The 22,149-nt window shown below is 40.9% G+C and overlaps 2 long non-coding RNA genes across 2 annotated transcripts; both read left to right on the top strand.

Annotated features, from left to right (window-relative positions):
• The first annotated feature begins 6,047 nt into the window (after positions 1–6,047).
• On the top strand, positions 6,048–7,337 carry LOC116405183. Its single transcript, XR_004218322.1, has 3 exons — positions 6,048–6,613; positions 6,706–6,778; positions 6,961–7,337. It is a non-coding gene; the product is annotated as an uncharacterized LOC116405183 (long non-coding RNA).
• Positions 7,338–15,925: 8,588 nt separating this feature from the next.
• Positions 15,926–16,637, top strand: LOC116405180. Its single transcript, XR_004218319.1, has 3 exons — positions 15,926–16,182; positions 16,275–16,347; positions 16,531–16,637. It is a non-coding gene; the product is annotated as an uncharacterized LOC116405180 (long non-coding RNA).
• The last annotated feature ends 5,512 nt before the right edge of the window (positions 16,638–22,149 follow it).

Raw genomic sequence — 22,149 nt, forward strand, 5'->3', positions numbered from 1 at the left:
ACTTCTACGTCATTGTTAGGAGATTGCTTCCATCCATATGACAGCAGTGGCGGGGGAGTTCTTCCAAAAACAGATTGGTAAGGAGTAGTTTTGGTGGATGCGTGGAAGGTTGTGTTATACCATAATTCCGCCCAAGGGATCAGTTTATCCCATTTCTTCGGTTGTTCATTGCAAAAGCATCTCAAATAGGTCTCTAGGCATCTGTTTACCCTCTCGGTTTGTCCATCGGTTTGGGGATGGAATGCCGTGCTTCTCTTCAAAATGGTGCCCATGGTAGTGAACAACTCCTTCCAGAAATTGCTAAGGAAGATCTTATCACGGTCGGTAATAATGGACTTGGGTATTCCATGTTTGCTGACCACTTTTTCCAAAAAAATTGAAGCCACTTGCTTGGCTGTGTACGGGTGTTTCAGAGGCAAGAAGTAGGAGTACTTACTTAGGCGGTCGACGACTACCATAATCACGTTGTAACCTCCTGCTATTGGCAGCCCTTCAATAAAATCCATGGTCCAATCCTCCAATATCTTGTCGGGGATAGGAATGGGTTGCAGAACTCCCGCAGGCTTAGTAGCTTCGAACTTATTACGTTGACAAGTGTCACATTCTTCTACATATCTCTTGATATCAGCCTTCATTCCTTTCCAAAATAGTTCCCCACTCATTCTTTTATAGGTTCTCAAGAATCCCGAGTGCCCTCCTAATATGGAATCATGGAACGTGTGTAGAAGACTCGGAATGAGGGAGGAATTTCGCGGCAGCACCATCCTTCCTTTATATAGCAGCCTGCCATTGTTCCACTGGTATTTCCCACCTTGATCCACCTCTCCCTTAAGTTCGGCAATAATTTTCTGAAGTTCTTGATCCATTTCAACTTCCTTCTCTATTATCTCTATATCAACTATGCCTGTGGTTGTCATTGTATTTAACTCCACCGAATGGTCCTTCCTTGAGAGAGCATCCGCCACCTTATTCTGCAGACCCGGCTGGTATAAGATCTCAAAGTCATACCCCAAAAGTTTTGTGAGCCACTTTTGGAATTGAGGCTGAACTTCCCTCTGTTCTAACAGAAATTTCAGAGCCTTCTGATCTGAAACAATTGTGAACTTTCTGCCCAGGAGATAATGTCTCCATTTTTGCACCGAAAGGACAACCGCCATCAATTCCCTTTCATAGATCGACTTACCCTGGGCCCTTGGGGACAGTTTCTGGCTGAAGAATGCGATGGGATGACCATCTTGTGATAAAACTGCACCTAAACCTACTCCTGAAGCATCAGTTTCGATTGTGAAGGGCTGAGACCAATCCGGCAATGCTAATACCGGTAAGGTTGTCATTGCTAGCTTCAGCTGGTCAAACGCTATTGTAGCTTCCTCATTCCAATGGAATGCATTTTTCTGAAGTAATTTGGTTAAGGGTGCAGCTATTTCTCCATAGCTTTTCACAAATCTTCTATAATACCCAGTCAGTCCAAGGAATCCCCTCAGCCCAGTTATATCTTTCGGCCGTGGCCAATTTACCATACTGCGAATCTTGTCCTCATCAGCCTCCACTCCTCTGCTGGAAATCAGATGACCCAAATATTGAACTTGGGAATGAGCAATGACACATTTAGACCTATTTGCAAACAATTCATGGTCCCTCAAGATAGCAAAAACCATTCCTAAATGTTTCATGTGTTCATCTATGTCCACACTATAAACTAGAATGTCATAAAAAAAAACCAGGACACACCTTCGAAGGAATGGTTTGAACACCTCGTTCATGAGAGATTGGAAGGTGGCAGGAGCATTCGTAAGGCCGAAAGGCATCACCAAGAACTCATAATGTCCTTCATGCGTGTGGAAAGCTGTTTTCTCCACATCTTCCTCCCTCATCCTAATCTGGTGGTATCCAGATTTAAGGTCTAACTTTGAGAAAGCTGTCGCACCATGAAGTTCATCTAAGAGTTCTTCGATCACGGGAATTGGAAATTTATCAGCCACCGTTACTTGATTGAGTTTCCTGTAATCTACACAAAATCTCCACCCTCCATCTTTATTCTTCACTAAGAGGACCGGGCTCGAATATGGGCTGCGGCTTGGACGAATCACCCCAGCTTGTAACATTTCTAACACCAATTTTTCAATCTCTTCCTTTTGTACATGGCCATACTTATATGGTCTTACATTAATTGGTTTCTGATCGGCCACGGTCAGAATGCGATGGTCTATGGCTCTCCTTGGCGGTAAACCCGTGGGCAACCTAAAGACATCTGCATATTGCTCGAGCAATCGCTGAACCATGGGTAATCCTTCTTCCCTTCCCTTCAATTCAGCTTCTGTTTCCGATTCTCCTTCATAGTTTACTTCATAGTTTTGGAATTCCAAGAGGAATCCTTGGTCCCCGGATTGCCACGTTTTCTCTAAGGTTCTCAATGAACATTCTGACTTCGTTAGAGAAGGGTCACCTTTTAGGATTATTCTTCTACCCTTCATCCAAAACGTCATGGTTAGGGATGGCCAGTGAACCTTCATGGTTCCTGTCGAATCTAGCCATTGCATCCCAAGCACCAAGTCTACCGTTCCTAACTCTACCGCTAGGAAATCTGCTACGATTGTTAACTCTTTTAACTTCACCTTCACCCTCTTGCAAATCCCACTTCCTTCACATTGGTTGTCATTCCCAATGGTAACTCCAAAACGAGTTCCCGGATCGATGCTCAGCTGTAGTTCATCTACCAACACTTAGCTGATGAAGTTATTGGTCGCCCCGCTGTCAATCAGAATAACTACTTCCCTTCCGTTCACATGTCCTTTTAATTTCATCGTCCCCTTTGATGTAACTCCCGTGATCAACCTCAATTCAATAGGGTTATCCATATTCAATTCCAGATGATTCAGTTCTATTACTTCGCTTGCCTCATCCTCTGTATCCTCTTCCCTTTTGTGGTCTTCTTCCTCATTTAGTATAAGGAGCATCAACTCTCTTTTTTCTCTCCCTTTACATCGATGGCCTGGGGCGTACTTTTCATTACATCTGAAACAAAGCCCCTTATCCAGCCTTGCTCTAAATTCCGTATCCGACAGCCGTTTAATTGGGAGATCTTTTTTCTGGTAATCATTTTTCAATGGAATAGTTACCTGCTTCATCACAAACTCTGTCTTTTTACTTTCTGTCTTCTCATTTTTTCCTTGAAATTTGCTGCTGTTCTCATTCCTTTTGGGCTCAACTATATCCAACTCTTCCATCGCCAGTTTTAATGCTATATTCCTATCATTCGCCAGCTGAGCTTCCTTCATACATTCCTCTAAAGTTTGAGGGTGTCTGCTGATTACTTCCGCTTGCAGTGAGGGTTCCAGACCCGTTAAAAACGCATCCAGCAGAACACTTTCTGCCATGTCCGGGAGGGGGCTGAGTATGTAACAAACTTCTTAACGTACTCGCTGTATGAGACTTCTTGCTTAATACGGATTAATCTTGCCCCCAAGCTCTGCTGTCCTGTATCATTAAAGAAATCAAACATCCTTTCCTTCAAGTCCTCCCAAGATTCCACCCTCTTTCTACGATTACTCCATCTAAACCAGTCTACCTCTTCCTGTCCAAAACTCACGACTGCTACTTTGACCTTCTCAGCTTCCGGTAAGTCATTTATATCAAAAAAATGTTCTGCTCGGTACGCCCAGGATTCAGGGTTCACCCCTGTAAACAGTGGCATTTCTAATTTTTTGTACTTACTTCGGTCTGCGCTGCTTCCACCCGACTCGACTGTGGTTCCGGCCTCTTCCAGTTTTCCCTTCAGTTTCAACCTGATGTCGTCCGTAGTCCCTGCTTCTTCTTTTTTCTTAGCACCATGGTTTTCTCTTAGCTCGCCTGTCATTCGATCCATCGATTTCTTCATTTCCAGCATCATCTCCTTCAGACTCATAATTTCCTTTTCAGTACCTTCTACCCGATCTTCTATCTGTCTTTGAGCCATCAGACGCGTGATCACCCCAGTGTGGAGGCTCTGATACCAATATATAAGGATTCAACTTGCTTACTTCACTATTTCTCCCTTACAATGGCCAAAAACAAAGATAGCCCTCTGCTATCTTTATTTATATATAGCCAAAATGAGTACAGAAAAACATAAAGATTCAAGAAAAACAAGGAATAATGAAGACAAACCCAGCTTCCTCTAGGGAAAGACTGGATATTCCTCTAGGCTAAGCAGCCGCCAACTTCAGGATAAAAATAAAACCTACCTCCCCTAGACCTAAAAAACCTATTTATATTCCTTCTCTCATCTTTCTCTTATTTCTGTGCCTGGGCCCCACCTGCACGATCTCCTCCTCTTTTTCCTTCCTCATTATTAATTTGTCCAATTACTTTTCTGCCCCTCCTTTGATATGTATGAATAATTGGAGGTCTTACACTATATCCCACGTTTTTTCCAATGTCTTCAAAGAACATTCAGGTTTCACTAAGGATGGATCTCCTCTTAACACGATTTGCTTGTCTTTTGCCCAAAAGGTCATGGTTAATGATGGCCAATGTACCTTCATTGTGCCGGTGGTATCTAGCCATTGCATCCCTAAAATCACGTCAATATTTCCTAGTTCCACCACTAGAAAATCAGTTATAACTGTCATTTCTTTCAATCTCAGTTCCACCTTTCTGCAAATACCTTTCCCTTTACAGCGGGTCCCGTCTCCAATAGTCACTCCAAATTGTGTACCGGGTTCAATGTTCAACCCTCCTTCCATTGCCACTGCTTCATGGATGAAGTTGTTCGTAGCTCCACTGTCGACGAGAATCACCACCTCCCTTCCTTTTACATGCCCCTTCAGTTTCATTGTCCCTTTGGATGTTAACCCCGTGAGTGTCTTCAATTCAATTTCGGTGGTTTCAGCAACAACTAACTGGTTCAGCTCCATTACTTCTTCGGTCTCTTCCATTTTGACTTCCTCCCCGCCACTCTCTTCTTCGTTAAGTATAAATAACATTAATTCCTTTTCTCTCTCATCTTGCATCGGTGTCCCGGTGAGTACTTCTCACTGCATCTAAAACACAAACCCTTGTCCAATCTTGCTCTGAATTCCGTGTCCAAGAGTCTTTTAACTGGAGGTTCATTTTTCTGGTAGTTTCCTTTAATGGGAATAGTGACTTGCTTCATGGGGAACTCAGTCTTCTTTGGTGAACTTTTATCTTGACTGCTTTGTCCCTTGCTTGAGCCTCCTCCTTCCCTAGTCACACTGTTTACCCATTCTGCCTTGGCTAATTTCAAGGCTAGGTTTCTGCCACTTACCAGTTGTGCCTCCTTCATACATTCCTCTAAGGTTTGAGGATGTCTACTAATAACTTCTGCTTGAAGAGCCGGTTCTAGACCAGTCACGAATGCATCTAAGAGCACGCTTTCAGCCATGTGCAGTAGTGGTGCAGAATATTGTACGAATTTCTTGACATGATCATTATAGGATCCATCTTGTTCTATTCGAATCAGCCTTGCACCTAAGCTCTTCTGCCCAGAATCTCGAAAAAATTCAAACATCCTTACCTTCAAATCTTCCCATCCTTCCACCTTCTTTCTATGGTTACTCCAACGGTACCAATCGATTTCATCTTGTCCGAAACTAACCACTGCTACTTTAGTATGCCATCCAAATTAACTTTCTCCATGGATACTCTTCACCACTTTAGCCCAAAGGGAATTCTTTTCATTTATAAATCTCCATCCCCATTTAGCAAGAAGGTTGCATTTTTTTAACGTTGCACCATCGACGCCGATTCCACCATCCTCTTGCGAACAAGACACCACCTTCCAATTAATCACTTTATGAATCATCTTTTCTGGCATTAAGAATATAGACATATAGTGTGTAGGTATATGTGAAAAAACCGACTTACAAAGTGTGTCCCAACCTCCACTAAAGAGACAATATCTTTTCCACTTATCTAGTTTAACTTGGATTTTATCTATTTCTTGAAATTACATAAGGAGTAGAGAGAGGGCTCCAAGCCGAAGCAGTTATGGAAAACATCTCCAATTTACAGCAAGTTAAAGCAAACAAAAAAAAAAAAAACCGCAGTTCAAAAAAACTGGGCATCTTGCTTCCTTCTAATTGAAAGTTCTGCTGTTTCTGTCAAGTCAAATTGACCACAAAATGCTCAAATGAGATTCTTCAATAGGAATACATAAAAAAAAAAAATATGTAAAAGAATTTTCAATGTTTAATATAATATGTAAAATAATTTTCTTATATTGGAATTGGCAGATGGCTGAGGGCCTTCGTGAAACGTGGGAGAAGAAGCGATAACATTATCGTTCAAAAAATTCAGGAGTAAGTATTTATGTGAAAGGCCATATTCTTTGGCCATTTGACCTTATTTATGATTGAATTATTTGGATGGAAATGATAAACTACACATTATTGTCTGCTTGAGTTGTGATCTTGATTATGGGCTATTTGGTATTTTGCCTACAAACTGTATAGTTAATTATCTGTTAGCTTTTGTTTTCCTGTCACAGCTTTATGTTTCTGTGGCTAATTGTAGCCAAAAGTTTTATTTATCGATCTTATTTTTCACAGCATAAATGAAACCGCGTTTCAAGCATCAAATGCTGCTACATCATTCAAGGAAATTCGTCGTAGAGGTCCGTAAGTTTTTTCCTTTGGTGCTGTGATACTAACCTGTTTGAATAAAGGAATCTGACTTGGTCTTTTCCTCTTTAACATTATGGATTAGGTCTTTCTCTTTACCAAATTTCGTAGCTGAACTTTAAGAAGCAATCAAACCGGTGTTAACTTCTTATATAAAGGTTAGTGCTAACTGCTAAGCTTATTTCTAAGATGAAAGATGCTTTTATCCCCTCCCCAAAGAATATCATTACTATTTATGTTGTATATCTGCTAACTAATTCTTGCATAGCATCTGGTTTGATAAATAAAGTAAAGTTTCTGACATGGAGGTTTTCAAGTTGGAATATATATTTTGTTTTAGGTAGATTCCCAAACTTTGAAGAAACGCTGCAGTACTGAGGTAATTGAACGTTGTAAGGCAGAGCATTGGGCTTACCGGAGCCAAGGTATCTTCTTCGATAACAAGTAAGGATAGTCCTGATACTACCTTTCTTTTGTTATTGAAGTTTATTGTTCCTTCTCTCTTGTTTGGTGGTTGTGCACCTATATTGATTTGTACTTCTGTTAATTAATTATAGTCCTTCTCTCTTGTTTGAGTAATTATTGTCTACCATTTTGTTAGCAAAGGCTTCCCATGGAAATTTAGTTTGTTGTGCTGCATGTCCAAGATGATTTTCGTGATTTTAGTTTTAGATACATAAAAGGGATTTTGCATCACAACATGAATGACTATTTCTAAATATGAACCTACAATAACCCAAATGAATACCGGATTAAATTGGAAACAGGGCAGATAGAGAGTGAGATGGAGAGTGTTTGTGTGTGCTTTAGAGTAGTTTTAAGCACATTTTTTAGATTTGTTTAACACTAAGTTTGTTTCACTTGCACAATTGGTTGCCATTTTAGGTCTCAAAGTGCATTTTCACTCATTTTGAACTTTTTGTTAGTTTGTGAGTTACGAACTTACACTTAAGCACTGTTAGGTCGTTTCAAACACATTTTGTGTTTGTTTGGAACTAAGCTTGTTTAGACATTTGATTGACATGTTGGGTCTCCAAGTGCTTTTTTCCACACTTTTTGAAATTTTGGTAGGTTGTGAGTCACGAACTTACGCTTGAGTATTGTTTGGTCCGTTTGAAAGCTTAGACACATTTTGAACTCTTTTTAAGATAACTTGAAACTAAGTTCATTGCACTTACATACTTCGTTGCCGTTTTGGGTCTCGAAGTACCTTTTTCACACTTTTTGAAATTTTGGTAGGTTGTGAGTTACAAACTTACCCTTAAGCATTGTTTGGTTGTTTTGAAAATTCAAGTGATAGTTACACACGTTTTGAATACATTTTAGGTTAGATTGAGTTTGTTGCACTTGGTTGTCATTTTTGGTCTTGAAATGCTTTTTTCAAACTTTTTGGTAGATTATGAGTTACGAACTTACACTTAGGATTTGCTAAATCGTTTTGAAAACTCAAGTAATACATAGACACGTTTTGAGCACGTTTTAGGTTGGTTTGAACTAAGTTTGTTGCACTTACACACTTGGTTGCCATTTTGGGGATTGTAGTGCTTTTTTCACAATATTTGAACTTTTTTCGTAGGTTATGAGTTACGATCCTACACGTAAGCTGTTTTAGGACATTTTGAAAGTTCAAGTGATACTTAGACACGTTTTAAACTCGGTTTAGGTTAGTTCGAAACTAAGTTTGTTGACCTTATCCAATTGGTTGCCATTTTCGGTCTTGAAGTGCCCTTTTCACACTTTTTGAACTTTTTGGTAGGCTATGGGTTACCAACTTACACTTAAACTTTGTTAGGTTGTTTTGAAAGTCCAAGTGATACTTAGACACGCCTTGACCACTTTTTAGGTTGGTTTGGAACTAAGTTTGTTGCACTTGCGCACTTGGTTGCCATTTTGGGTCGTGTAGTGTTTCCTTTTTTTCCATACTTCTTGAACTTTTTGGTAGGTTATGAGTGATGAATTTACAAATAAACATTCTTAGGTCGTTCTGAAAGTTCAAGTGATACTTAAACACGGTTTGAAATTTTTTTAGATTTGTTTAAGACTAAGTTTGTTTCACTTGCATACTTGGTTGCCATTTTAGGTCTCAAAGTGCATTTTTCACGCATTTTGATTTTTTTGTTAGTTTGTGAGTTACGAACTTACACTTAACGATTGTTAGGTCGTTTTAAACACATTTTGCGTTGGTTTGAAACTAAGTTTGTTGCACTTACACATTGGATTGAAATGTTGGGTCTTGAAGTACTTTTTTTCACACTTTTTGAAATTTTTTTAGGTTGTGAGTTACGAACTTACGCTTGAGTATTGTTTGGTCGGTTTGAAATCTTAGACACGTTTTGCACTCTTTTTAGGATGGCTTGAAACTAAGTCCGTTGCACTTACATACTTCGTTGCCATTTTGGGTCTTGAAGTGCTTTTCTTACACTTTTTGAAATTTTGGTAGGTTGTGAGTTACAAACTTACACTTAAGCATTGTTTGGTGGTTTTGAAAGTTTAAGTGATACGTACACATGTTTTGAATACATTTTAGGTTAGATTGATTTTGTTGCACTTGGTTGTCATTTTTGGTCTTGAAATGCTTTTTTCAACCTTTTTGGTAGATCATTACGAACCTACATTTAGGATTTGCTAGGTCGTTTTGAAAACTCAAGTAATACCTAGACACGTTTTGAGCACGTTCTAGGTTGGTTTGAACTAAGTTTGTTACAATTACACACTTGGTAGCCATTTTGGGTCTTGTAGTGCTTTTTTCACACTATTTGAACTTTTTTCGTAGGTTATGAGTTACGAATCTCAACGTAAGCTGTTTTAGGTCGTTTTGAAAGTTCAAGTGATACTTAGACACATTTTGTTCAAGTGATACTGTTTTAGGTCGTTTTGAAGTGAACTTTTTTCTTCTTGTATTGACTGTTTTACTATTTCTTCATGGTTTGTATTCATGGTATTTAGTTTCGTACTGAATCTTTCATGTTCTGGTAAACATTGCAGAAACACATAATTTCATCAATCTGTCAAAGAGTTGAAGGAGAAGACAGAAGAACTTAAAGGTCACATGAAGACCTAAAAGTTAGGTAATTTTTTGAAAACTTTTTTCTTTGTCTTGCTTAGTTTTAGTGGTATTTGTTAACAGGCTGAGACATACTCTTGTATGCCAAGGCTGGGTGGCCAATTCAATGGATGGCCTGAGACGGTGAAATGACGAGTGTAGACAATCGAGCAGATTTACAAGTAGGAGGATGGTGTTTGGTCTTACTCAAAAGCTACTGCTAGAAAGGTGATTCTCCCTTTATTTACACATGTTATCTATATTTAATTACTGTTTTTATGTGATGGTGAATAAATATTTAAGTTGTTTCAAGTTTGTACATCATGCTTGAGTTAATACATTTCTCAACTCGCACTAATTTTAAAGTTGAGACTAAGTTTGTTGCACTTACACACTTGGTTGCCATTTTGGATTTTGGAGTGCTTTTTCTACATTTTTTGAACATTTTGGTAGGTTATGATTTATGAAGTAAGACTAAAGCATTATTAGGTCGTTTTTAAAGTTCGAGTGATACTTAAACATTTTTTGAACACCTTTTAGGTTGTTACAAACTAAGTTAGTTTTACATACAGCCATGGTTGCCATTTTGAGTCTTGAAAGATTTTTTTTCACACTTTTTGAAATTTTTGGTAAGTTATGAGTTATAAACTTACACTTAAGCGTTGTTAGGTTGTTTGAAAACTTATACGTGTTTTGAATACTTGTTAGGTTTGTATAGAACTAAGTTCGTTGCACTTACACACTTGACATTTTGGGTTTTGGAGTGTCTTTTAAAAAATTTTGAACTTTTTGCTAGTTTATGACTTATGAACTTGTATTGAATATTTGTTAGGTCGTTTTGATAATTCAAGTGATACTTAGAAAATGCAACCGAGCTTAAACAATTCCGCTCATTTTTCTAAAATTTTTAGTTTAACCTATTGAATAAAATTCGATGGAAATTCTTGTTTTCTTTTTGTAGGAATAAAAGGAAATGAAATATAACCAAACTTGGGATCTTTGCAAACAATCTTCCATGAAGAAACTAGGCTACAAGTGGTTTGGGGTTTGGGTTTTTAGGGCTTAGGGCTTTTAGGGCTTTTTGGGCTTATGGCTTAGGGCTTTTAGCGCTTTTAGGGCTTTTAGGGCGCTTAGGGCTTTTAGGTTTTAGGGCTTAGGGCTTTTAGGGCTTATGGCTTTAGGGTTTAGGGTTTAGGGGTTTAGGGTTTAGGGCGCTTAGGGCTTTTAGGGATTTTAGGGCGCTTAGGGATTTTAGGTTTTAGGGCTTAGGGCTTTTAGGGATTATGGCTTAGGGCTTAGCGCTTTTAGGGCTTAGGGCTTAGGGCTTAGGGCTTTAAGGGCTTTAAGGTATTTAGGGATAAGGGATTTTAGGGCTTTTAGGGCATTTAGGGCTTTTGGGGCTTTTAGGGCTTTTAGGGCTTAGGGCGTTTGGCTTAGGGCTTTTAGGGCTTAGGGATTAGGGCTTGGGCTTTTAGGGCTCGGGCTTTGGGCTCTTTGGGCTTTTAGGACTTTTAGTGCTCTTAGGGCTTTTTGAGCGCTTAGGGCTTATGACTTTTAAGGCTTAGGGCTTTGGGCTTTTAGGGCTTTTAGGGCTTTTAGGGCTTTTAGGGCTTTTAGGCTTTAGCTTTTAGGCTTTTAGGCGCTTTTGGCTTTTAGGGCTTAGGGCTTAGGCTTTTAGGGCTTGGGCTTTGGCGTTTAGGGCTTTTAGGGCTTTTAGGACGCTTAGGGCTTTTAGGTTGTAGGGCTTAGGGCTTATGGCTTTTAGGGCTTAGCGCTTATGGCTAGGGCTTTTACGGCTTTTACGACTTTTAGGGCTTTTACGGCTGAGGCCTTAGGGCTTAGGCCTTAGGGCTGAGGCTCAGGGCTTAGGGCTTAGGGTTTAGGGTTTAGGGTTTAGGCTTAGTTCTTGTGCTTTTATTGCTTAGGGCTTAGGGCTTGTAGGGCTTAGGCTTATGGCTTAAGGCTTGGGTTTTTAGGGCTTGTGCTTTGGGCTTTTAGGGCGCTTAAGTCGTTTATGGCTTTTAAGACGTTTAGGGCTTAGGGCTTTTAGGGCTTAGGGGTTTTGGCTTACGACTTAGGGCTTGGGATTTTAGGGCTTAGGGCTTGGGCTTTGGCCTTTTAGGGCTTTTAGGACTTTTAGGGCTTTTACGGCGCTTAGGGCTTTTAGGTTTTAGGGCTTAGGGCTTTAGGGCTTACCGCTTAGGGCTTTAGGGCTTTAGGCTTTTAGGGCGCTTGAGGGTTTTAGGGCGCTTAGGGCTTTTAGGGCTTATAGCTTTTAGGGTTTAGGGTTTTTAGGGCTTTTAGGGCGCTTAGGGCTTAGGGCTTGGGCTTTTAGGGCGCTTAGGGCTTAGGGCTTGGCTTTTATGGCTTGGGCTTTTAGGGCTTGGGCTTAGGGTTTTAGGGCTTGGGGATTTTAGGGCTTATGGCTTTTAGTGTTTAGGGTTTAGGGTTTAGGGTTTAGGGTTTAGGGCGCTTAGGACTTTTGAGGGATTTTAGGGCTCTTAGGGCTTTTAGGTTTTAAGGCTTAGGGCTTTTAGGGATTATGGCTTAGTGCTTTTAGGGCTTAGGGCTTTTAGGGCTTTTAGGGCTTAGGGATTTTAGGGCTTTTTGGGCTTATGGCTTAGGGCTTTTAGCGCTTTTAGGGCTTTTAGGGCTCTTAGGGCTTTTAGGTTTTAGGGCTTAAGGCTTTTAGGGCTTATGGCTTTAGGGTTTTAGGGTTTTAGGGCGCTTAGGGCTTTTAGGGATTTTAGGTTTTAGGGCTTAGGGCTTTTAGGAATTATGGCTTAGGGCTTAGCGCTTTTAGGGCTTAGGGCTTAGGGCTTAGGGCTTTAAGGGCTTTAAGGGATTTAGGGATAAGGGATTTTAGGGCTTTTAGGGCTTTTAGGGCATTTAGGGCTTTTGGGGCTTTTGGGGCTTTTAGGGCTTAGGGCGTTTGGCTTAGGGCTTAGGGATTAGGGCTTGGGCTTTTAGGGCTCGGGCATTGGGCTTTTAGGACTTTTAGTGCTCTTAGGGCTTTTTTGGGCGCTTAGGGCTTATGACTTTTAAGGCTTAGGGCTTTGGGCTTTTAGGGCTTTTAGGACTTTTAGGGCTTTTAGGGCGCTTATGGCTTTTAGCTTTTAGGGCTTTAGGGCTTTTGGGCTTTTGGGCTTTTAGGGCTAGGGCTTAGGCCTTAGGCTTTAGGGCTTTTAGGGCTTGGGCTTTGGGCTTTAGGGCTTTTAGGGCTTTTAGGACGCTTAGGCTTTTAGGTTGTAGGGCTTAGGGCTTTTAGGGCTTATGGCTTTTAGGGCTTAGCGCTTTAGGGCTTAGGGCTTTACGACTTTACGGCTTTTACGACTTTACGGCTTTTAGGGCTTAGGCCTTAGGGCTTAGGGATTAGGGTTTAGGGTTTAGGGTTTAGGGCTGAGTTCTTGTGCTTTTATTGCTTAGGGCTTAGGGCTTGTAGGGCTTAGGGCTATTTAGGGCTTGGCTTTTAGGGCTTGGGTTTTTAGGGCTTGGGCTTTTAGGACTTTTAGGGCTTTTACGGCGCTTAGGGCTTTTAGGTTTTAGGGCTTAGGGCTTAGGGCTTTTAAGGCTTATAGCTTTTAGGGTTTAGGGTTTTTAGGGTTTTTAGGGCTTTTAGGGCGCTTAGGGCTTGGGCTTTTATGGCTTGGGCTTTTATGGCTTGGGCTTTGGGTTTTAGGCTTAGGGATTTTAGGGCTTATGGTTTTTAGGGCTTAGGGCTTAGGGCTTTTAGGGCTTAGGGGTTTTGGCTTACGGCTTAGGGCTTGGGATTTTAGGGCTTAGGGCTTGGGCTTTGGCCTTTTAGGGCTTTTAGGACTTTTAGGGCTTTTACGGCGCTTAGGGCTTTCAGGTTTTAGGGCTTAGGGCTTTTAGGGCTTAGGGCTTTAGGCTTTTAGGGCGCTTGAGGGTTTTAAGGCGCTTAGGGCTTTTAGGGCTTATAGCTTTTAGGGTTTAGGGTTTTTAGGGCTTTTAGGGCGCTTAGGACTTTTAGGGATTTTAGGGCTCTTAGGGCTTTTAGGTTTTAAGGCTTATGGCTTTTAGGGATTATGGCTAAGTGCTTTTAGGGCTTAATGCTTTTAGGAGGACTTAGGGCTTTTAGGGCTTTTAGGGCTTAGGGCTTTTGGTGCTTTTGGGGCTTTTAGGGCTTAGGGCCTTTGGCTTAGTGCTTAGGGATTATGGCTTGGGCTTTTAGGGCTCGGGCTTTGGGCTCTTAGGGCTTTTAGGGCGCTTAGGGCTTTTAGGTCTTTTAGGGATTAGGGTTTGGGCTTTTAGGGCTTGTGCTTTGGGCTTTTGGGATTTTAGGGTTTAGGGCTTGTGCTTTTAGGGCTTGGGCTTTGGGCTTTTAGGGCTTGGGCTTTGGGCTTTTAGGGCTTTTACAGCGTTTAGGGCGCTTAGGACTTAGGGCTTAGGGCTTTTAGGGCTGAGGGCTTAAGGCTTAGGGCTTTTAGGGCTTAGGGCTCATTGAGGAACTAGATTTATCTAATGAGTATAGGTAAAATGGTTTTTTATATTGGATTTGATCAATGCAATGAATTGTTTCATCATAAGACCGATCCCTAATTAAATTGATGATCCCCATCCTAACGAAATGAATTTGATTCATACATGTACACACACGAACTGAACATAGATACATTCACCGAATCGTTGATAAAGCAATTCTACTTGGCGAGGAAAAAATTTTCAATAACTTGTTGATCCCTATCCCCAAATTTTAAAATTTATCGTTCTTGAATTTCTTGGCTTAGTGTGAAATCGAAATATACCTAACCTAATCTTAACAATGAGTTAATCAATGAGTGAAAGTATGAGAAATGGAGTTTAATCCCGTTTATAGCATATGACAGACCAATCACTTCCCGAAGGGTACTAGCCTTCGTATTATTTAAATAAAAAAAGAATATTTTTTTTGAATATTTATTATTTTTGTTTATTTTAGACGTTTCTTCTAATCACTACTAATCACTATTTTCATTTTATATTCTATAATAAGTAATATAACTATATATTCCAATTTGCAAATTTATGTATATTATTTAAATTAAATAAATAAATAAAAAGAAATTAAATAAATAAATAAATAATGCAATTGAATTTTAAATAAAAGAATTTCTTCCCCTACTTCTTCTCTAACGGCTCTCTCTCTACTTTCTCGTCCTCTCCCCTTCTCTTATCTTCTTCGTCTTCCTCAAAATCGCGATTCACGGCCATCTTCTTCTCCCGGTCCTAACAGCGCTGGATTTCTCAACTGTCGATCGAGTGACAATCATGCCTGCCTGCTTGACAAAGCCTTTTCGGTCTACCAATAAAGGAAAAACGATTGCTGGTGACACGAAGGCTGTGCTCGACGCTCTTTTTCCTATTCCACTGCGCGTCGTGGTCTTTCCCTTGCTGGTTGGATGACTACTATGGACGAAGAGCACAATTACTTCCAGTCTCTGGTCGATAAGTACCCAAGGAAGGTAAATTCCAGCTAAGAAAGTCGAGAGCTCCTTAGTTGATCACAAATCCTTCCAAATTCTTTGTTCGTAGACTAATTTGAAATCCTTCCAATATGGATCCATGCTGTCTTTTATATCCATAAGATACCAATTAGATTGTGTTAATTATTGTTTATAAGAAAATAAGTTCAATAGAAAAAAATATATATAGCAGAAGAAGCGCATGAATAAGAAAGAAACAATAAGGAACAATAATTACTTCCTCCAGCCCTTCGCCAGCATATGGTTGAGGGAACAGCATCACCAAACTTATCCTCAAAAATCAGTTTTCCAGACTTGATATTCCATAGACGAAATTTGCAGTCTTCTCCACCTAAAACCAGAATATATTTGGTGCAAGCTCATGTTACCAGGAACTCCGAGATTTCTGAATATAAAGAAATTGAGCATGCACTGAAATGAACTACCAGATGTGACAAACGTCTCGGTGGGATCAACTCCAAGCTGTACACGAGGTATGGAAAACATCTCCAATTTACAGCAAGTTAAAGAAAAAAAAAGAAGAGAAAAACAGCAGTTAAAAAAAACTGGGCATCTTGCTTCTTTCTTATTGAAAGTTTGGCCGTTTCTTTCAAGTCAAATTGACCACAAAATGCTCAAATGAGATTCTTCAATAGGAATATGTAAAAAAAATATAATATGTAAAAGAATTTTTGTGAAACGTGGGAGAGAAGCGGTAACATTATCCTTCAAAAAATTCAGGAGTAAATATTTATGTGAAAGGACATATTATTTGGCCATTTGACCTTATTTGTTATTGAATTATTTGGTTGGAAATGATAAACTACACATTATTGTTTGCTTCAGTTGTGATCTTGATTATGGGCTATTTGGTATTTTGCTTACAAACTGTATAGTTAATTATCTGTTAGCTTTTGTTTTCCTGTCACAGCTTTATGTTTATGTGGCTCATTGTAGCCGAAAGTTTTATTTATCAATCTTATTTTTCACAGCATAAATGAAACTGTGTTTGAAGAATCAGGTGCTGCTACATCATTCAAGGAAATTCGTCGTAGAGGTCCGTAAGTTTTTTCCTTTGGAGCTGTGATACTAACCTGTTTGAATAAAGGAATCTGACTTGGTCTTTTCCTCTTTAACATTATGGATTAGGTCTTTCTCTTTACCAGATTTCGTAGCTGAACTTTAAGAAGCAATCAAACCGGTGTTAACTTCTTATATAAAGGTTAGTGCTAACTGCTAAGCTTATTTCTAAGATGAAAGATGCTTTTATCCCCTCCCCAAAGAATATCATTATTATTTATGTTGTATTTCTGCTAACTAATTCTTGCATAGCATCTGGTTTGATAAATAAAGTAAAGTTTCTGACATCGAGGTTTTCAAGTTGGAATATATATTTATGTTTTAGGTAGATTCCCAAACTTTGAAGAAACGCTGCAGTACTGAGGTAATTGAACGTTGTAAGGCAGAGCATTGGGCTTACCGGAGCCAAGGTATCTTCTTCGATAACAAGAAGGATAGTCCTGATACTACCTTTCTTTTGTTATTGAAATTTATTGTTCCTTTTGTTGGGGGCTTGGTGGTTGTGCACCTATATTGATTTGTACTTCTGTTAATTAATTATAGTCATTCTCTCTTGTCTGAGTAATTATTGTCAACCATTTTGTTAACAAAGGCTTCCCATGGAAATTCAGTTTGTTGTGCTGCATGTCCACGATGATTTTCGTGATTTTAGTTTTAGATGCATAAAAGGGCCTTTGCATCACGACATGAATGGCTACTTTTTAATATGAACGTACAATACCCCAAATGAATGCTGAAGTAAGTTTATTGATGTATGTAATTTACAACAATCTTTTTGAACTTTTTGGTAGGTTATGAATTACGAACTTGTATTGAATATTTGTTAGGTCGTTTTAATAATTCAAGTGATGCTTAGAAAATGCAACCGAGCTTAAACAATTCTGCACATTTTTCTAAAATTTTTAGTTTAACCTCTTTAATAAAATTCGAAGGAAATTCTTGTTTTCTTTTTGTAGGAATAAAGGAAAATGAAATATAACCAAACTTGGGATCTTTGCAAGCAAGCTTCCATGAAGAAACTAGGTTACAAGGGGAGGTCTTCTGTTCTCCTTTTTTTTTCTTTCCATCCGTAGAATCTTGCTTAAAATGCTTTGAGGACAATGCAAATTTTTAAGTGGGGGGTGGGGTTGTAGCCTTGCACATTCCATGTCCTTTGGGAAATTTTCATTTTGCAAATTTTGCTAAAAATGTCAAAATTTAGAAACTTTTGCAATGCTCTATGCTTAGAATAAGTACCATGTCTACTTCGCTTTTTAGCATAAAAAAGCATATATGCCTAACCCATGAGAACAGAGCTCGGATTTGTGATTGTATTTGTTATTTGAATATGTTACATATGTTGAAAATGCATATATTGATAGCTTAGAAATGAGTAGAACACTTGGTTCATTTTCTGAATATTGTGAATTATGTACATAATAATATGTGCGGTTGCCTTTTTTATCTCAATTTTAATCCCCTTTTTTGCCATCCTCTACTGCCTTTTTTATATTAATTTTAAATCCCTCTTTTGGCCATACACATTTGTATAAGATTGTTTGAAAGCAAAATATGATTGTTAGGTCAAGTAGAAAGCAAAGTCGGCAAGTTCTTAGAGTTCTTCACCCAACATAACAGCCGATAAAAACAAAACAATACGACCAAGCTGCTTAGAGTTGCAAAGGACCCCCGCTAGTGGGTCACTAGAGTTCTTCACCCAGCATGGCAGCCGGTAGAGAGGGAGAGAGAAAAAAAAGAGGGAGCCAAGCCAGCCGCTTAGGTCAAGTAAAATGCGCGCCGAGATCCCCCGGTTTCAGAATTTTCGTGGGGATCCTCTCCGCTTTTCTTGCCTAAGCAAAACCCGACCCGCCTAGTAGGTTCTTAGAGTTCTTCACCCATCATGGCAGCCGGTAGAGAGGGAGAGAAAAAAAAGAGGGAGCCAAGCCAGCCGCTTAGGTCAAGTAAAATGCGCGCCGAGATCCCCCGGTTTCAGAATTTTCGTGGGGATCCTCTCCGCTTTTCTTGCCTAAGCAAAACCCGACCCGCCTAGTAGGTCCTTAGAGTTTTTCACCCAGCATGGCAGCCGGTAGAGAGGGCGAGAGAAAAAAAAGAGGGAGCCAAGCAGCCGCTTAGGTCAAGTAAAATGCCGCCGAGATCCCCCGGTTTCAGAATTTTCGTGGGGATCCTCTCCGCTTTTCTTGCCTAAGCAAAACCCGACCCGCCTAGTAGGTTTAGAGTTTTTCACCCAGCATGGCAGCCGGTAGAGAGGGAGAGAAAAAAGAGGGAGCCAAGCAGCCGCTTAGGTCAAGTAAAATGCGCGCCGAGATCCCCGGTTTCAGAATTTTCGTGGGGATCCTCTCCGCTTTTCTTGCCTAAGCAAACCCGACCCGCCTAGTAGGTCCTTAGAGTTTTTCACCCAGCATGGCAGCCGGTAGAGAGGGAGAGAGAAAAAAAAGAGGGAGCCAAGCCAGCCGCTTAGGTCAAGTAAAATGCGCTCCGAGATCCCCGGTTTCAGAATTTTCGTGGGATCCTCTCCGCTTTTCTTGCCTAAGCAAAACCCGACCCCGCCTAGTAGGTCTTAGAGTTCTTCACCCATCATGGCAGCCGGTAGAGAGGGTGAGAGAAAAAAAGAGGGAGCCAAGCAGCCGCTTAGGTCAAGTAAAATGCGCGCCGAGATCCCCGGTTTCAGAATTTTCGTGGGGATCCTCTCCGCTTTTCTTGCCTAAGCAAAACCCGACCCGCCTAGTAGGTCCTTAGAGTTTTTCACCCAGCATGGCAGCCGGTAGAGAGGGAGAGAGAAAAAAAGAGGGACCAAGCCAGCCGCTTAGGTCAAGTAAAATGCGCGCCGAGATCCCCCGGTTTCAGAATTTTCGTGGGGATCCTCTCCGCTTTTCTTGCCTAAGCAAACCCGACCCGCCTAGTAGGTCCTTAGAGTTTTTCACCCAGCATGGCAGCCGGTAGAGAGGGAGAGAGAAAAAAAAGAGGGAGCCAAGCCAGCCGCTTAGGTCAAGTAAAATGCGCGCCGAGATCCCCCGGTTTCAGAATTTTCGTGGGATCCTCTCCGCTTTTCTTGCCTAAGCAAAACCCGACCCGCCTAGTAGGTCCTTAGAGTTTTTCACCCAGCATGGCAGCCGGTAGAGAGGGAGAGAAAAAAAAAGAGGGAGCCAAGCCAGCCGCTTAGGTCAAGTAAAATGCGCGCCGAGATCCCCGGTTTCAGAATTTTCGTGGGGATCCTCTCCGCTTTTCTTGCCTAAGCAAAACCCGACCCGCCTAGTAGGTCCTTAGAGTTTTCACTCATGGCAGCCGGTAGAGAGGGAGAGAGAAAAAAAGAGGGAGCCAAGCCAGCCGCTTAGGTCAAGTAAAATGCGCGCCGAGATCCCCGGTTTCAGAATTTTCGTGGGGATCCTCTCCGCTTTTCTTGCCTAAGCAAAACCCGACCCGCCTAGTAGGTCCTTAGAGTTTTTCACCCAGCATGGCAGCCGGTAGAGAGGGAGAGAGAAAAAAAAGAGGGAGCCAAGCCAGCCGCTTAGGTCAAGTAAAATGCGCGCCGAGATCCCCCGGTTTCAGAATTTTCGTGGGGATCCTCTCCGCTTTTCTTGCCTAAGCAAAACCCGACCCGCCTAGTAGGTCCTTAGAGTTTTTCACCCAGCATGGCAGCCGGTAGAGAGGGAGAGAGAAAAAAAAGAGGGAGCCAAGCCAGCCGCTTAGGTCAAGTAAAATGCGCGCCGAGATCCCCCGGTTTCAGAATTTTCGTGGGGATCCTCTCCGCTTTTCTTGCCTAAGCAAAACCCGACCCGCCTAGTAGGTTCTTAGAGTTTTCACCCATCATGGCAGCCGGTAGAGAGGGGAGAGAAAAAAAAAGAGGGAGCCAAGCCAGCCGCTTAGGTCAAGTAAAATGCGCGCGAGATCCCCCGGTTTCAGAATTTTCGTGGGGATCCTCTCCGCTTTTCTTGCCTAAGCAAAACCCGACCCGCCTAGTAGGTCTTAGAGTTCTTCACTCAGCATGGCAGCCTGTAGAGAGGGAGAGAGAAAAAAAAGAGGGAGCCAAGCCAGCCGCTTAGGTCAAGTAAAATGCGTGCCGAGATCCCGGTTTCAGAGTTTTCGTGGGGATCCTCTCCGCTTTTCTTGCCTAAGCAAAACCCGACCCCGCCTAGTAGGTCCTTATAGTTCTTCACCTAGCACGGCAGCGGTAGAGAGGGAGGGAGAAAAAAAAGAGGGAGTCAAGCCAGCTGCTTAGGTCAAGTAAAATGCGGTCGAGATTGCCTGGTATCAGAGCTTGCATGGGCAACCTCTCCGCTTTAGATGGAATTTGATGAAATGCTTATGTCGAAAGTAGGCATTTCTCTACAGAGTCCTAATGGTCATAGAAATTTATTATGTTTTGTATTTATTTTACTTTGTTGTCAAGAATCAACTTCTTTTCTGATTTGTATGTTTATGTATATGTTGCATCTCTGTCTTGTTATCATGTTGTATTTCATTGTACTCAATAGTCTGATTTGCATTTTTTATTTGTGTTAATAAGTGTTCGTGTAATTGCAATTTTGTTCTTGAAGATATTTTGCTTGAATCAAGTTAGTTCTTTCTATAAGGATCATTTTCTTGTAAGGTTATAACTTCTTGTCCAATTTTTCCAACTCACATTTCAACTTGTAACAGGTGAATCCCTTCCAAATAAGAGCTTAAAAAGAAAAAACAATTGGAACCTTTAACCATAAAATCAAGGTACTGCATCTTATTTGCAATGAATTGCTATAATTTTGTAGAGACTCCACAAATAAAATACTAAATTACCCAAACAGTTGGCAAACAGAGACAGCACTCTGTAGATCTTTATTTATATATAAATGCCAAAAGATACAGTAGAAGGAAATATAAAAGAAAGCAATAAAGATGATAATATCATGTCAAACCTCCCCAGGAAAAGATAGTAGTCCTTCCTAGACCTAGCAGCCTCTACAGACCAAATGAAGACAAAAAGTTAACCTAGCCCCCAATCCCGATAAGGCCTTATTTATAGCTCTTTTCTCATTCTTCCCTGTGGGCCCCACTCTCATGTTCTTTTCCTAATATTCTCCCCTTTTCTGCTGCGTGAGCTTTTACGTTTTTACCCCTCCTTTTGTATGTATGGATAATAGGGGGCCTTACAATACCCCTCGGTTCCAGGTTCACCTTGTCCTCAAGGTGAAAGTCAGGGAATTGTTGGTTCATTTGGAAAACAGATTCCCAAGTTGTTTCACTGTCCGGCAGCCCTTTCCACTTAATTAACCATTCATTTCCTCCCAATTCCCGATTCCAACGGACTCCCAACACTGTTTCCGGCCATAATTGTAACTCAAACTCTTCCGTTAGCCTAGGTTGCTGGTGTTGAACAGCTTGTTGACTACCCAGTTTCAGTTTTAACTGAGAAATATGGAACACATTGTGGATACTGGCTTCCGGCGGTAACATCAATCTGTACGCAACTGCTCCTATTTCTTCAGTAATTTTGTAGGGTCCGTAATATTTAGGTGCTAACTTTTCACACTTCTTCCGAGCCAAGGAGCGTTGCCGGTAAGGTCTCAATTTCAAGTAGACTTCATCTCCTACCTTAAATTTTAACTCTCTTCTATTTCGATCAGCCATTTTCTTCATCCTGTTCTAGGCTACACACAGGTGTTCTTTTAAGGCATTGATGGCTAAGTCACGTTCCTTCAGCAGCGTGTCAACCTCATTATTAGGAGTTTTCTTGTAACCATAGGATAACAGGGGAGGAGGCGGTCTGCGGTATACCGTCTGAAAGGGGTCATTTTGGTGGATGCATGGAAGGTGGTATTATACCACAATTCTGCCCATGGAATCAGTCTATCCCATTTTTTTGGTTGTTCATTACAGAAGCATCGCAGATAAGTTTCGAGACATCTATTTACCCTTTCTGTCTGCCCATCAGTTTGTGGGTGAAACGCGGTACCTCTTTATAGTAGTT

This window comes from Cucumis sativus, chromosome 1 (genome assembly GCF_000004075.3).
Source record: "Cucumis sativus cultivar 9930 chromosome 1, Cucumber_9930_V3, whole genome shotgun sequence".
NCBI classification, from domain to species: Eukaryota; Viridiplantae; Streptophyta; class Magnoliopsida; order Cucurbitales; family Cucurbitaceae; genus Cucumis; species Cucumis sativus.